This window comes from Macaca nemestrina, chromosome 19 (assembly GCF_043159975.1).
Source record: "Macaca nemestrina isolate mMacNem1 chromosome 19, mMacNem.hap1, whole genome shotgun sequence".
Taxonomy (NCBI): Eukaryota; Metazoa; Chordata; class Mammalia; order Primates; family Cercopithecidae; genus Macaca; species Macaca nemestrina.
In genome coordinates, this window is record NC_092143.1 from 13,068,997 (window position 1) to 13,082,743 (window position 13,747).

Genomic DNA, 13,747 nt, shown 5'->3' on the forward strand with positions numbered 1-13,747 from the left:
CAGCAATAGAATAATACCCAAGAGTTGTAGGACATGAAGAAATAGGAAGAAATTTAAAAATTACATTCTTAAAGACTCTTTAAATACACGTATACTTGGCTTTATAACATGTATTAATAACATCACATTCTGAAGCAATGTTACAGGAAACTAATTCATCATAGAATGCTCCCAAGTGCCTCTTTATTTTCCTTTTTTTTTTTTTTTTTTTTTTTTTTTTGTAATAAGCAAATACCACATTTTATGATGAGGAAAAAACAGGTAAAAATTTTAAAAAAGAAGATGCTGGCATCATATACTACAATGAGATTTAGTTGAATAAAGGACAAACAATCTTATCTCCTAATTCTTGAAGAAAAAGGAAATAATTAGGTAACAAGTCTTTTTGACTACTGGAAACATGCTCCAAAAATCCAACATTAAGTTTACTCTCCTAGAATCATCAAACTTCCCACTTTGTCTTGTACGCCGTTTCTTTATACCTCTTCTTAACTTTCAAGCCATTAACTACTTCTGTTCTCCTCTATTTGTTAATTTTCTCACTTTCTACTCTTTATTAACACTCCACATTGAAATACAGTCATATTCATCCCACACGTCCCCAAACCTGTTGTTTAACAGTGATTCCCTCTGCAAATGCTGCTCTTTCTAATCTTCTGTACATTAAAATTCTTTACAGTATTTGTGCACATTGTCATTACTTACTCACTTTCCTCCTGAACTCATCTCAATGCAATCTGACTTTGGCCCAACCTCTAAAACAATTCCTCCATCACAAGAGTTATCACCTTTATGGTGCTAATAGAGATAGTTGGTTTTCAGGCAACCATTGCAAACTGATGACTTATGTATACAGGGATTTTATTAAATGTTAAAAATAGCTGAACTATTTATTGGATCCCTGAAATTAATCATGAAACCTTTACAGACTGGAATTTTAGATAAATAACTATTGAACCAAATAAGTTTACAGGATTAGAACATTTAAAGACTACTGCAAACGTTATATATAGACATTTATTGATTTAAGGCATTTACTGTGAACTAGCATGTTTTCTATTATAATTTTATCTCACTCCTAAAAACAATCTTAGGAGTTGGAGTTGATTATTATTGTTCATTTTGCCAACGACGGGGCAGAGACAGAGAGGTTAGTTAATTTGCACATGGTCGCCAGATAGTAAAAGCTGAGCAAACCCCAGTAGTCTGACCCTACAGTCCACAGACACGACCACTATGCTGTGCTGCTTCTGTAGAAATGACAATAGGATATAAAAAGAATGAGGTTGAACATCATCATTTATTTAATATTTGAAATGCAAATATTTTAAAACATGATGCTTAGCATCATTGTTCCATAAATAATACATAAAGAACATTAAATTTGAAATCATTTTGGCTGTTGACACATTACATTTTAGAAGATATTACAAGGACAGAAAGAAAAACAAACACAACAAGGTACCACAACATGTGGTAGAAAGGGTAACACAAAAATCTGGGGTGAAGACATCATTGATTTGAAGCTTTTTATTGAAAAACTAACGTAAATTTACTTTGACCAAAGTGCTGACATTTAGAAGAAAAATGATAAATGATTTCAAATATATGTTAATTTGTATAAAAGAATAAGCCACTTTACCTATGTTTTCTATTATTTTACTGTCTATGTAGCAATAGCAATTTTTTGTTGCACTTATGAATATTTTGTTGTACTTATGAATTTGCATGGGAGTTACTAAACTACAATTGTTCAATGTATGTAATAAATTACCATAAATGGCAGTATCCGAGCAAGAAGACTTTATGTTAATGATGGCCATATTTAATATCTTCACTAATGATCAACCAGAGGAAGTCAAGGACACGGTAATGACAAGAGCAGTTAATGATACAACTGAAGGCAGAAAAGAACATGAAGCCCCATATCGGAGAAGTCTTTTTTTAGTAAGATTTATTATATCGTCACATAATTTTTCAAAGAAAGGTGGAAGTTCAAAACATGTCCTATTTATCATTGAATACTGATGTTTACTGGAAAGTACAATGAAAAAAGATACAGAAAAGGAAGACTCATACTTCTTATCCTGATGCTTTTTAAGGTAAGCGTATTCCCTGTGCAGTGGTAGCCTGAGGTAGTTTGCTGCCCGCGTCCTTTCTCTGCTATCCCTCCATTCCCTCATTCTTCCTCTTGCCAAAATCAGCAAGTGCTCTCCAGTACTCATGCCAAGATCAAGCATTAGAAAGTTACTTTTCTGAGGTCATATTCTTGTCAACGCATCCTTTCTGCTATACCTCCCAATAGTTTTTTATCCTTCCTGAATCTCAGTCTTCCTCCCTCTCCTTTCTCTCTCTCTCTCTCTCTCCTCTCTCTCCTCTTCCTCCACCTTTTCCTCCTTCATAAACTCACACCTTTTCCTATATAGGCACTTATTTCCTGAATACGAATGTTTTGATCATCAACTACATGCCTGACGATCTTCTAAGAAAAGTACCAATCTAAATTTTTTCATGGAGAAAATTACTATCTGTACTGGGGTATAAATGGTCCAAATGGAACACCAAGAGATTATCCCTGCTAGTGTATGCATTTTAACAGTTTGATCCCGTTAAACTAGTATAGATACACTTTTTAACACTGTAATTTGAGAATGTGACAATATGGCCCCTCCCTATTTCCATCCACCTTCATCATCCAGAAATTGTATGTGATCCAGGCAAGATCTCCACCTCTGCTCTCCATCCACAAACACTGAAAGCCTTGTCACCGCCACCTGCTTTAGGACCATTATAACTCATCAACTTAATGCCTCTAGTAAAAATACAAAAATTGGCTGCGTGTGGTAAGGCGCCCCAGTGGTCAGACTCAGCTATTCAGGAGGCTGAGGCAGGAGAATCACTTGAACCCGGGAGGCAGAGCTTGCAGTGAGCCGAGATCACGCCACTGCACTCCAGCCTAGGCAAAAAGAGTGAAACTCTGCCTCAAAACAAACAAACAAACAAAAAAACAAAAAAAACAAAAAAAAACCCAAAACCTTAATGCTTTTTATCTCTGGTTACTTCAACACCATAATTACCATAAATAATTCATCTCTGTCAGAATATTTGTGTCCCATTAAAAATCTTATGTTGAGATCTCTTCATTAATGTGATGATATGAAAATCAGCCTTTAGCGGGGTGATTTGGTCATGAAGGCAGAGCCCTCATGAATGGAACTACTGCTCTTATAAAAAGACAAAGCACTTTGCAGGAACATGGATGAAGCTGGAAACCATCATTCTGAGCAAACTAACACAGCAACAGAAAACCAAACACCACATATTCTCACTCATAAGTGGGAGTTGAACAATGAGAACATATGGGCACAGGGAGGGGAACATCACACAACCGGGGTCTGTCAGGGGATGTGGGGCTAGGGGAGGGGTAGCATTAGGAGAAATACCTAATGTAGATGATGGGTTGATGGGTGCAGCAAACCACGATGGCACATGTATACCTATGTAACAAACCTGCACGTTCTGCACATGTATCCCAAAACTTAAGTATAATAAAAAATAATATGCATATATCAAGAAATGAAATAGAAACAGTAAGTTTTGTGCAGAATTTGTACTCTCCTGATAAGAACAAAATACATTGCATGTATGAGCTACTAAATACAGTTCTATGTTTCCAGTAATTCTTTATCTGAGTTAAATGCTCTTATGTTTGCAAAAAAAAAAAAAAAAAAAAAAAAGACAAAGGACAGATACTGATATCAATATAGATACATATATATAGATTAGAGAGAGAGAGAGCCCATTCTTATTAGACTTTGCAGTTGTGTTATATAAAGTAGACACTGAAACTGAATTAGTGGGTTAGTGAGAAATTAATGAATACTGACTTGGTGAATAAGGAGCCGTTGCTCCTAGAATAACTATGGTAGTAACTTTCCTCTAGACTTTTCTCACAATATTTTTTCTCAACGAATTAGTACATAGCCTTGTTTTATGTGGTTTCTGTTTAAAGATAATTTATATAATACATATTGTTGATCCATGAACATCAAACTCATGGCCTAAAGCACTGTAACTCATGCTTGAATGAAGCTTGTCTAACATGCATTTCTTCTATAAGGCACATCACAGCCTTCTCACAGCTAGGAACACTAGACGACACACAAGCACTGCATTTGGGGCCGTTTTACACACAAAGTCACTAACAGAAAGCACAAAAATGTTCAAACTATGATGCTAAGTAGACTACAAACAGGACATGTCCTTACTGCATGAGAACTGGAACAAGAAGGCAGTTCTCTATGGGAGGCCAAGGCAGGCAGATCATTTGAGGTCAGGAGTTCGAGACTAGCCTGGGCAACATGGTGAATCCACATCTGTACTAAAAATACAAAAAATAGCTGGGCGTGGTGGTGGGTGCCTGTAATCCCAGCTACTTGGGAGGCTGAGGCGGAAAAATCGCTTGGGAGGAACCTGGGAGGCAGAGGTTGCAGTGAGTGGAGATTGCACTCCAGCCTGGGCGACAGAGTAGGACTCTGTCTCAAAAAAAAAAAAAAAAAGAAAAGAAAAGAAACTCAGGATGGAATACGTGCACTGGGAGGTGTAAATTCCTTGCTGTTCTGTATGCATGCCCAAATGAACACAGAAGCACAGCTAGTATTGATTTGGGGGGATACAAATCACTTTTAATAGGTAGGCAGATTCACAAATATAAAATCTGTGAACAGTGAGGATTGACTCTATCTTATTCCTTTTTGTAGCTTGCATTTACATGTACTTACTGTGCTATTCAGGGAGCAGGAATTCTTAATATAATTCACTTCAGCATTGGTTTTCATCATGGTTAGTGCATTTGTGCACAGTTTTAGAAATCTTTGCCAAGATCAAATTATTTTAAAGAATTGACTATGTATTCTCCTGTATGTTTGTTTTATATTTTAAATTAGATTGACAGTTCATATGGATTTATTGTGTTTACAGTGTAGTATGGGTCTGATGTTTTTCTATTATTTTATTTTATTGGAAATAAATTTATATACAATATTTTATTGAAAAGACTACATTTTGCCCACTCTTCGATGAACTCCTGTCTCTAGTAAAGTTAGACAACTGAATGCGGATCTATTTTTGGATTCTGTTTGCTGCATCAGTCTATCCGTCGATATTTACTATGAGTCTTACTACCTGGTAGTGTGAGTAATCCGGGGTTTTTGCTCTTTCAAGATTGCTGTGACTATAATTGTTTCTTTGCATTTCCATATAAACTTTGGAATCAGCTGTCAATTTCTTTGGGATTGTATTGAAACTGTTAATCTACTAAAAGAGAATTGACAAAGTTACATTATTGCATCTTCTAGTACATGCACATAGAACATCTCTATTCATGTAGTTCTCCTTGCTTTCTTTCACGCAATAATGTGCTGTAATTCTTCAGTGTAGACTTCTCGAACATCTTTCATCAGATTTATTTCTATATTTGATGTTTGTTAATACTATTATAAATTTGAGTTTTTAAATGTAATTTTTTATTAATTCATTGCTAGCAATACACATTGATCGCTTCTCCAGCTGCATCCTATCTTATAACCTTTGGTGTTTTTATTACATTCAGTTGTACATCTTTTTCTTTCCTGGGTTTTACAGTAGCCTCCTAATCTGCTTCTACTCTTCTCCTCCTTTGGTATTTTCAAAAAGGGAATGAGATCATATTACTCCTCATTTCAAACCGTGGGACAGTTCCTTAGTTCACTCAGTGCAAATTCCTATCCTTACATTGACCTATAAGATCCATCATGATCTGTCTACACTCTAGCTACTTCCCTTACCTCTTCCATTTCTCTCTTGTTACTACATTTGGTTATAATGGCAGCTTTTTTCTTCCTTAAAATAGTATTCAGCTGCTGTGCTTAGGAATTTTGCTCCAATTTTTTAAGTTTTTCCTCCTTTCTAGAAGGCATTTCCTCTGGTTTAATCACGTTCTCTTTGCCTTAATATACATGTGCAAATCTCACTTTCCCAATGATGACTATTTTGACTATCATACTTAATACTAAAAATTTTCCATATTCTTCACTCTGGTACTTCAGATCCCTCATGTCTTTTCTACATTTTCTATTTTTCTTGTTTTTTAATATTCCCCTAACGTGCATATCATTCTAATATTGTATTCGGTTTATTGTTTTGTATATTGCTTTTTGACTGATTCTTCCAGTTAGAATATAATACCAAAAAGGTAAGGTTTTAGCCTGCATTTGTCACTAATACCATCCAAAGAGTTATATTATCTTATATTTGTCATGTATATTTATATTTATCATATATGTATATATTTTAATTTAATAAATGAATGAATAAATGAATGACAGTCTTTGATTCCTGGATAGTGGGAAAGAGGTCAATAAACTGATTATAAAGAAAGTAAACCAAGTCACCGAGTGGGTAAGAAGAGAAATATATTTACCTTAAAAATTATGTCAAAATCTTACATGTTTCAAAGAAAATATTAGAAAACATAATTACAAGCTATAAATATATATCTTGTTTTTTTCTCTCTTACACATATTGCTACTTCTTTGTTCCCACTCCTCCAAATATGTCAAACACTCAGGAACTCTTATGGATTGTATGTTTCATTCTTAGGTTGGCATTTTTTATGAATGCAGAAAGACTGACTAGACCTCACATTCAACTCTTTAATATTGACATTATGGTGCTAGATAAACTCATTTTTAATGTTAAACTTCAAATGATTTTTTAAGATAATAAACAAGAAACCTCTAGAATTGAGGACAGAATTTGAGAATGAGGAACACATAATTGAAGATCTAAGAAATGCATTATAATGAGAAAGAATAAATAAGACAGATGAAAATCACATGACCAAAAATCGAATATCTTGAAATAAGTGAATACAAGAGAAAATGACAAATATCACAACTGTCAACTGATCTTATATATAAAATATTTTAAATTTTGAAAGTAAACATTTTATGTTTCATTTCTGAATAAAATTAAAGATAGAATAAATTCAAATATGTAATTCACACAAAAATTCCTGGAATGCAGAAACAACCGAATTTGAAATAATATGTGCATTTCATATTCCATGAAAATTTGATATAAAACAGCAGATACATTGAAATATATTTAAAGTTATTTACCTTCATAGAGTTAAAAAGCAAAAAGAAGCCAATCTTCAAGAATTCAAAAAGCAAAAACAAGTCATCCACAAAAGAGAGAAATTCATCTACCCTCAAATTATTTGCAGGAATCAGACTAGCCACAGTAATCCCAATGTAAATTGAGAGAGGAGAATATTAAAGTTCTAAAGGGAGAGAATATGACCCAATAATGTTAAAGTCAGCCAGTTTTCCCTCGAATGTAAAAGCAAGGAGTTGTTACTGCCACTTGCCTGAACACTTTGAAATATAGTAAAATGATATTTTCTTTTAAAAAATGCTTTACTGATAATAAGTTTTACTCATCAACAAAAAAATAATAATCGAATATAAAGAAGTGTTATAGATAAAATATAATGAGCATTGAATCTATTCTTGGGGAAATAAGAATAAGTAATTAAGGGAATTATTGTGACAGATTATAAATATTATAAAGCTTGATGAGGTATGAATAATGCTAACTCAACCTGCAGGTAAGTAGATGGGGAATGTTGAGTAGGAGTGCATATTTATCATCACTTATGGCTAGAGATCTACTTGTAGTACTTTTAAAATCGATGTAGGCATTTATAATATCCATAGTACTCTAACTTCCTAATATTTTTGCTTACTCTTTCCTTTAATCAGAAGAAAAATTTAGAAACAAAAATTTCTTGAACCATAAAAGAGTTATCTGGAAGTTCAGAAATTCCTTTAGGTTTTAAGAAATACTTTAATTTATTTTAAATAAAAATATAAATTGAATATCATACTTTAAACTTTATATACAAACATATATATGTTTTGTATATATAAATACAATAGTTTAATTTTGACATTATAATTCAATCAGTTAATCTTCTATAAGATTAAGATGTATTTTAAAAATATACATTTATTATTATTAAACATTGATTTTGATGTTTTGATTTATTTACTTTTAGCTTTTTAGTTTTTATTGCTTGAGTTTTATGTAATATACCGTATTTCTAGAAACAATGCATTCTTTTTTTAAAATTGTGATGATATATCCACAATTATATCTATGTTTGAGTATTAAGATTATATACTCTAATTTGTGGTGATGTAATTTTATAGCAGCACCAGGAAGCAGGAACTGGGGTAAGAGGAACAGGGAAATATCTCTTAGAAATTGCAAAGCTGCAAAAAATTGAGTTACTAAGGAGTAAAAGTGAGTAAAGTGACACATCAAAAAATAATGTCTAAAAGCCATCGTATATTAAACCAAGGCACAAATACATTTCCCTTTCATTTAATCAGTATAATCAATGTTGTATTTCTTAAATTATCCTCATACATTTCACAGTCGCTATATTTCTTATAGGTATTAAAATAATTTTCCTTTGTAAAAAGGTGGCTAAATTTCTACATGACTCTGGATACTGATTTTCACTTTGTATCAGGCAGCATTGGTAAATGTTGTTTGAGAAGCCTGCCAGTGGGAGGTACATCAAGTGAGAGGTATCAGTGACAAAGCACCAGCAGCATCAGCAAAGATTAATGCTGAAGCTGTGGAATCAAAGAGAGATGAAGCCAGAACGCTGGAGACGCAGTGGGCAGGAAGCAGCATGTTGGACAGTAAAGTGAACAAAATAGCAGAGCAGGAAGAATAAACGCCTAAGTGTCAGGAAATAGCTACAAAGCAAGATCAGTCATCAAAGTTAAAGCCAAAGCAAACATTCTGATTTAAAGTATATCTCTATATTTCTAGGCAGGTAGAAAAAAACTGAGTTGTAGAGAAAAACACGTATGATTTTAATATTTGAATGAGTCAATTAGTTTTCTATTAGTGCTATAATAAAGTATCACAAAGTTGCTGGTTTCAAAAAGCAAATCTCTGGTCTTGTCATTTTGTCAAAAGTCTGAACTGGGTCTCCTAGGGCTAGAAAGGAAGGAGACAGCCAAACTATGTTTATTCCCTGAGGCTCTAGAAGAGAATCTGTTTTTCTTGCCTTTTCTAGCTCTTAGAGGCCACCTACATTCTTTGGTTGATGCCCTCTGATTACAACTTCAAAGTCAGAAGTTTAGTGTCTTCAAACTTCTGTCTGTCTCTGACCTTTTTTCCTGCCTATTTCTTCCACTTTAAATGACCTTTGAGATTACACTTGGACTCACCCAGATAATCCAGAAAAATTTCCTTGTTTTAAGGTCAGCGGATTTGCATCCTAATTCCATCTGCAACCATAATTCCTCTTTACCATGTAATGTGGTGTATTTGCAGGTTCTAGGGATTAGAACATGGGCATCTTTAGGGGGCCATTATTCTGCTTACCACAGTGGGTTTGAGACTGAAAATTACAATTGTTATCCATACTTAGTTCATCTCAAATTTTATGGTTATGATTTGTACGAGAATTTCTGATGATTCTCTCCCCAGTTCTACTAATTAAGTTTTTGGACCTAAATTTTATAACTTAACTATGATGAGACTAATAATACCCATTTATTAATTATTTAATAAATATAAGTATGTATTCAATTTGTATGTATATGTGTGCATATGTATGTCAGTGGGTATATGTTGTTATGTGTGTATATACATATAAATAATACACACACACACACACATATATATATATATATATCTGGACTTTCAGAGGTACCAATTATGTCAGAAAAAACCCAAATGTTATAATTGTGCAAATGAAAATATAATTATAGTATTCATAAATTTCTAAATAATATTCTGATATAAACTTTTTGAGTGTTGAGAGCTGATATTAGGTTGGACCAAGGTTATAGCAGTTCATGTGGAAAGAAGAGATCAGATTCTTTATATAGTTATAGCCAATAGAATTTTATGGAAGTAACATGTGTGTAGATTAGGAAATAAAAGTGTAAGCCAATAATAACTCTAAGGATTTTAGACTGAAGAAACGGAAAGATGTGCTGGGAAAGGTTCCATTGAGTTTTGAACACTTTGAGTTTTTAACGTCCATTACCCTTTTTAAGGTAGAGAGGATGCATGTGCAGTTGGGTATGCCAGTCTGGAGTTTAAAAGGTAGAGTGGATATTTATAGGTATGAATCACGCACATGTCGGTGTGAAGCCATGAGGTTGAATGAGAACATCGAATAACTGGATAAAGGCCCCAATGAGAAAAGGACCAAGGATTGAATTCTGGCACAGGCTGGCAATAAAGAGGTCATGTACAAAGTGATACATCAGCAAATGAGACTAAAAACAAAGAAGAGGTACCAGAGTGGAGAGAGAATTTAGAATTCTAGACACCAAGAGAAGAAAGTATGCCAATGAAGAGGGAGACATCAGTAATGATAAATTCTGCTGATAGGCCTAGTGAAATAGGGCCTGATCAATGAATGCTGAATTAGCCATTGATCATTTAATCATCAATGAAATTGGCTCTGGGGACTTGTGAAAATGCTTCTTTTATTGGACAGAACCCAATAGTAAGTTGCTTTAAGAAGTCATTTTTCCTACTACTGGCCCAACCTTTTGTAGTTTAAACAGGTGGGTCCACTGGAGGCTATAATTAGTTACCATATTCTCCATTGATATTAGTCAGATAAGACATTTAATAATAACTTAATTCATTTTTGTTGGACTAACTAGTACTCAGTGTGAAAAGAAGAGGATCTGATGACTGACTAGTGACTGGTAGCCTCTAGCATCCCTATCCTGAATCATCCAATCCCTATGTAGCAGGTGTGAGGCTGGCACACAGGTTTGGTCTCCGACATCCTTTCAGGATTGACTCACTCTTCATCCTAGGCCTACGAACAAGATTCTCAATGCTGATCTACCATCCCATACTTTTCTACTGAATATGCAATATGCAATATGCTATTCATCTGGCATTTCAGTACTACTTGACCCAGATTTTTTCACCATTGTGTTCATCCTCTATGTCGGGTACTTGATGACAGGTAAATCTCATTTCAGTTGACTGACCTAAATGAAGATTGTTGTATCTTTTTAAAACTGTACCTGGACGATGATCCAGAGCCAGCCAACTCTTACAGCCCTTGTAAGTCAGAAAATGCTATCTCCTGCAAGTTCCTAACTATATGCTCCTATTCTTCACATTTTCTCAAATTGACTAATTTCTGGAACCACAAAACACTTGAATGGATCATTTAAAAAATGTCCATGTATATAAATACAACCATATTTATAAAATATTTTTTTTTAATTCTTCACAAATATTTGCTTATGTGTCTCCTTGTAAGACACTGGAAAGAAGAAAAGAATGTTTCCTAATTTCCTGCTTGTCTTCTGTAATAGGAGAAACTGTGAGTGTATTACCCAGATGTGTTTTTTCTCACTTCAACTCATTGGTGTATCCAGCAAGATATTTCATCACGCTGACTTCCTTCGCTTTCAAATAACTGTTTGATTGTAGGTAACAGCAACCAGAGATAAACTGATTCTGAAAAAACCCTAGCTGACATGTGAGCAGCACTAAAATGAATAAGGAAGACCACCTGAGACAACTGCCTCACTTGCAAAGACGTGACTGAGCCCCACAGTGGTGTTTTTTCTGTTAAGATTCTGATCATTCTATACTAAAATATAGAGAGGAGGCAATGTAGATTGTGTTTTGCAGTGTTATCACTTTAGGGAGTATAGGCTACCTACAAAGCTCGGGGAAGTTTGATACTAGACAGATGCTTAAGGACTGCATGCAATCTAGAGAATGAAGCATAAAATCTGCCACCAGGCTGCACCCTTTGTGGCATTTATGATATTTGTTGATGACTCTGGTTTTTAAAATAAATTACAGATGCATGAATATGTGTATCAGCAACATCTTACATTGAATTCTTCTCTCTCTGTTGATTCACAATACAATGCTGGCACCTAGCAAAAATTAGCAAACAATAAGTAAATGACAAATGACTAGATGTATGAAATCCACAACACAATATAGATCTACTTTTTAATAATATTCTCAATTTCAGTTGATATTTATAAACGCTGATTTGAATATAAAAGTCAAAACTAATACATATAAATAATGATTAATAATTTTGACAATTATGTTTTTATCAGTAGTTTTAAGTAATTCACAAGCTTTATACTGATAACGCAACAAGGAGTCTAATTGCATTTCCAAACAGTTACTCTTGAATGTTCATGTGTGGTAATGACATGTCAGTCAGTGTAATGTTTATCTACTGCCTTATAACAAGACCCCTCCCCCCACACATCAACTCGGTTAATGGAAAAATAGACAAGTCACATAATAGTACAAAAATAATTATTGGTTTACATCTCCTCTGTATTCACTTGGTTCCAGGCTTTACCTTCAGGTATTTGTCAAACATGAGGATGCACTCAGCATATCTTCAGACTATGGGAAATAATGAGACTACCTTGATTGATTAGCCAACTGACATTAAACACTAGTGCTTATTCATTTGCATAGAAAAAGTCTGTTAATAGTCTGCTTGGAATTAAGTACCTATAAATGAAGCAAAAAAAAAGTGTCAAAAAGAAAATATGTATTTTCAGAGGTAACCACGTTCCACAGAATAAAGTTGATAGTAGAGAACAAGGCAAAAAGAGCCCTACAATTAGAAGTCGCTTGACCTCCACTGGGAGCAGCAATTTAAACCCTCGAACTGCAACTGCAGCTCCCTCATCAGTAAAGCATGGTTTTTGTTTTTTGTTTTTCACTAAAACAACAAGATCTTACACTTGCATTTAGATTATTTGAGAATGGTAAGTAATGGTAGCTTTGAAAGAATGATTTGATTCTCCCATGTACTCTATTTTAGCTGCTACCATTTCATCAGTTTCATTATCAGTTTCTGTCATCATTGTGTTCTTTTACTTATTCTCTAATACAAAATGCAGCATGGTAACTCACGCCTGTAATCACAGCACTTTGAGAGGCCGAGGCAGATGGATCACCTGAGGTGATGAGTTTGAGACCATCCCGGCCAACATAGTGAAACCCTGTCTCTACTAAAAACATAAAAATTAGCCAGGCATGGTGGCAGGTGCCTGTAATTCCAGCTACTCGGGAGGCTGAGGCGGGAGAATCGCTTGAATGAGGGAGGCAAAGGTTGCAGTGAGCCAAGATCACACCACTGTGCTCCAGCCTGGGCAACAAGAGTGAAACTTCATCTCAAAAAAAAAAAGAAGAAGAAGAAGAAGAAGGTTACCCCTCTAGAATTTTCATTGACTTATTCAACGTACTACTTGATTGGCTTGAGAAGTTATTTAACTAATTCTTAATTTCTGCATATGAAAAATGTACAGATTTACAACATCTTTCCCAGAGGACTTATGGAATAATGAAGTTTAATCATTCAGGTTAAGCAGTATGAAGTCAGCACTCTTTAAATAGAACTGTATTCTATATTCTTATTTTAAAATGTTTATTCTTAGTTTAATCTTACGTGTATCTTTTTTTTTTTTTTTGGTGGCTGCACATGAAAGGATATGAACTCAGCACTCTGCTGGATGTGGGAGATGAAACAGAGAGAAAAAACCTGGCTCCTACCTTCCAAGCACTCATGTGGAAGCAATATCTCATTATATCATTAAACAAAATACTTTTATAACTATTTTAAAATTTTAATATAGAGAGAAAAATTGAA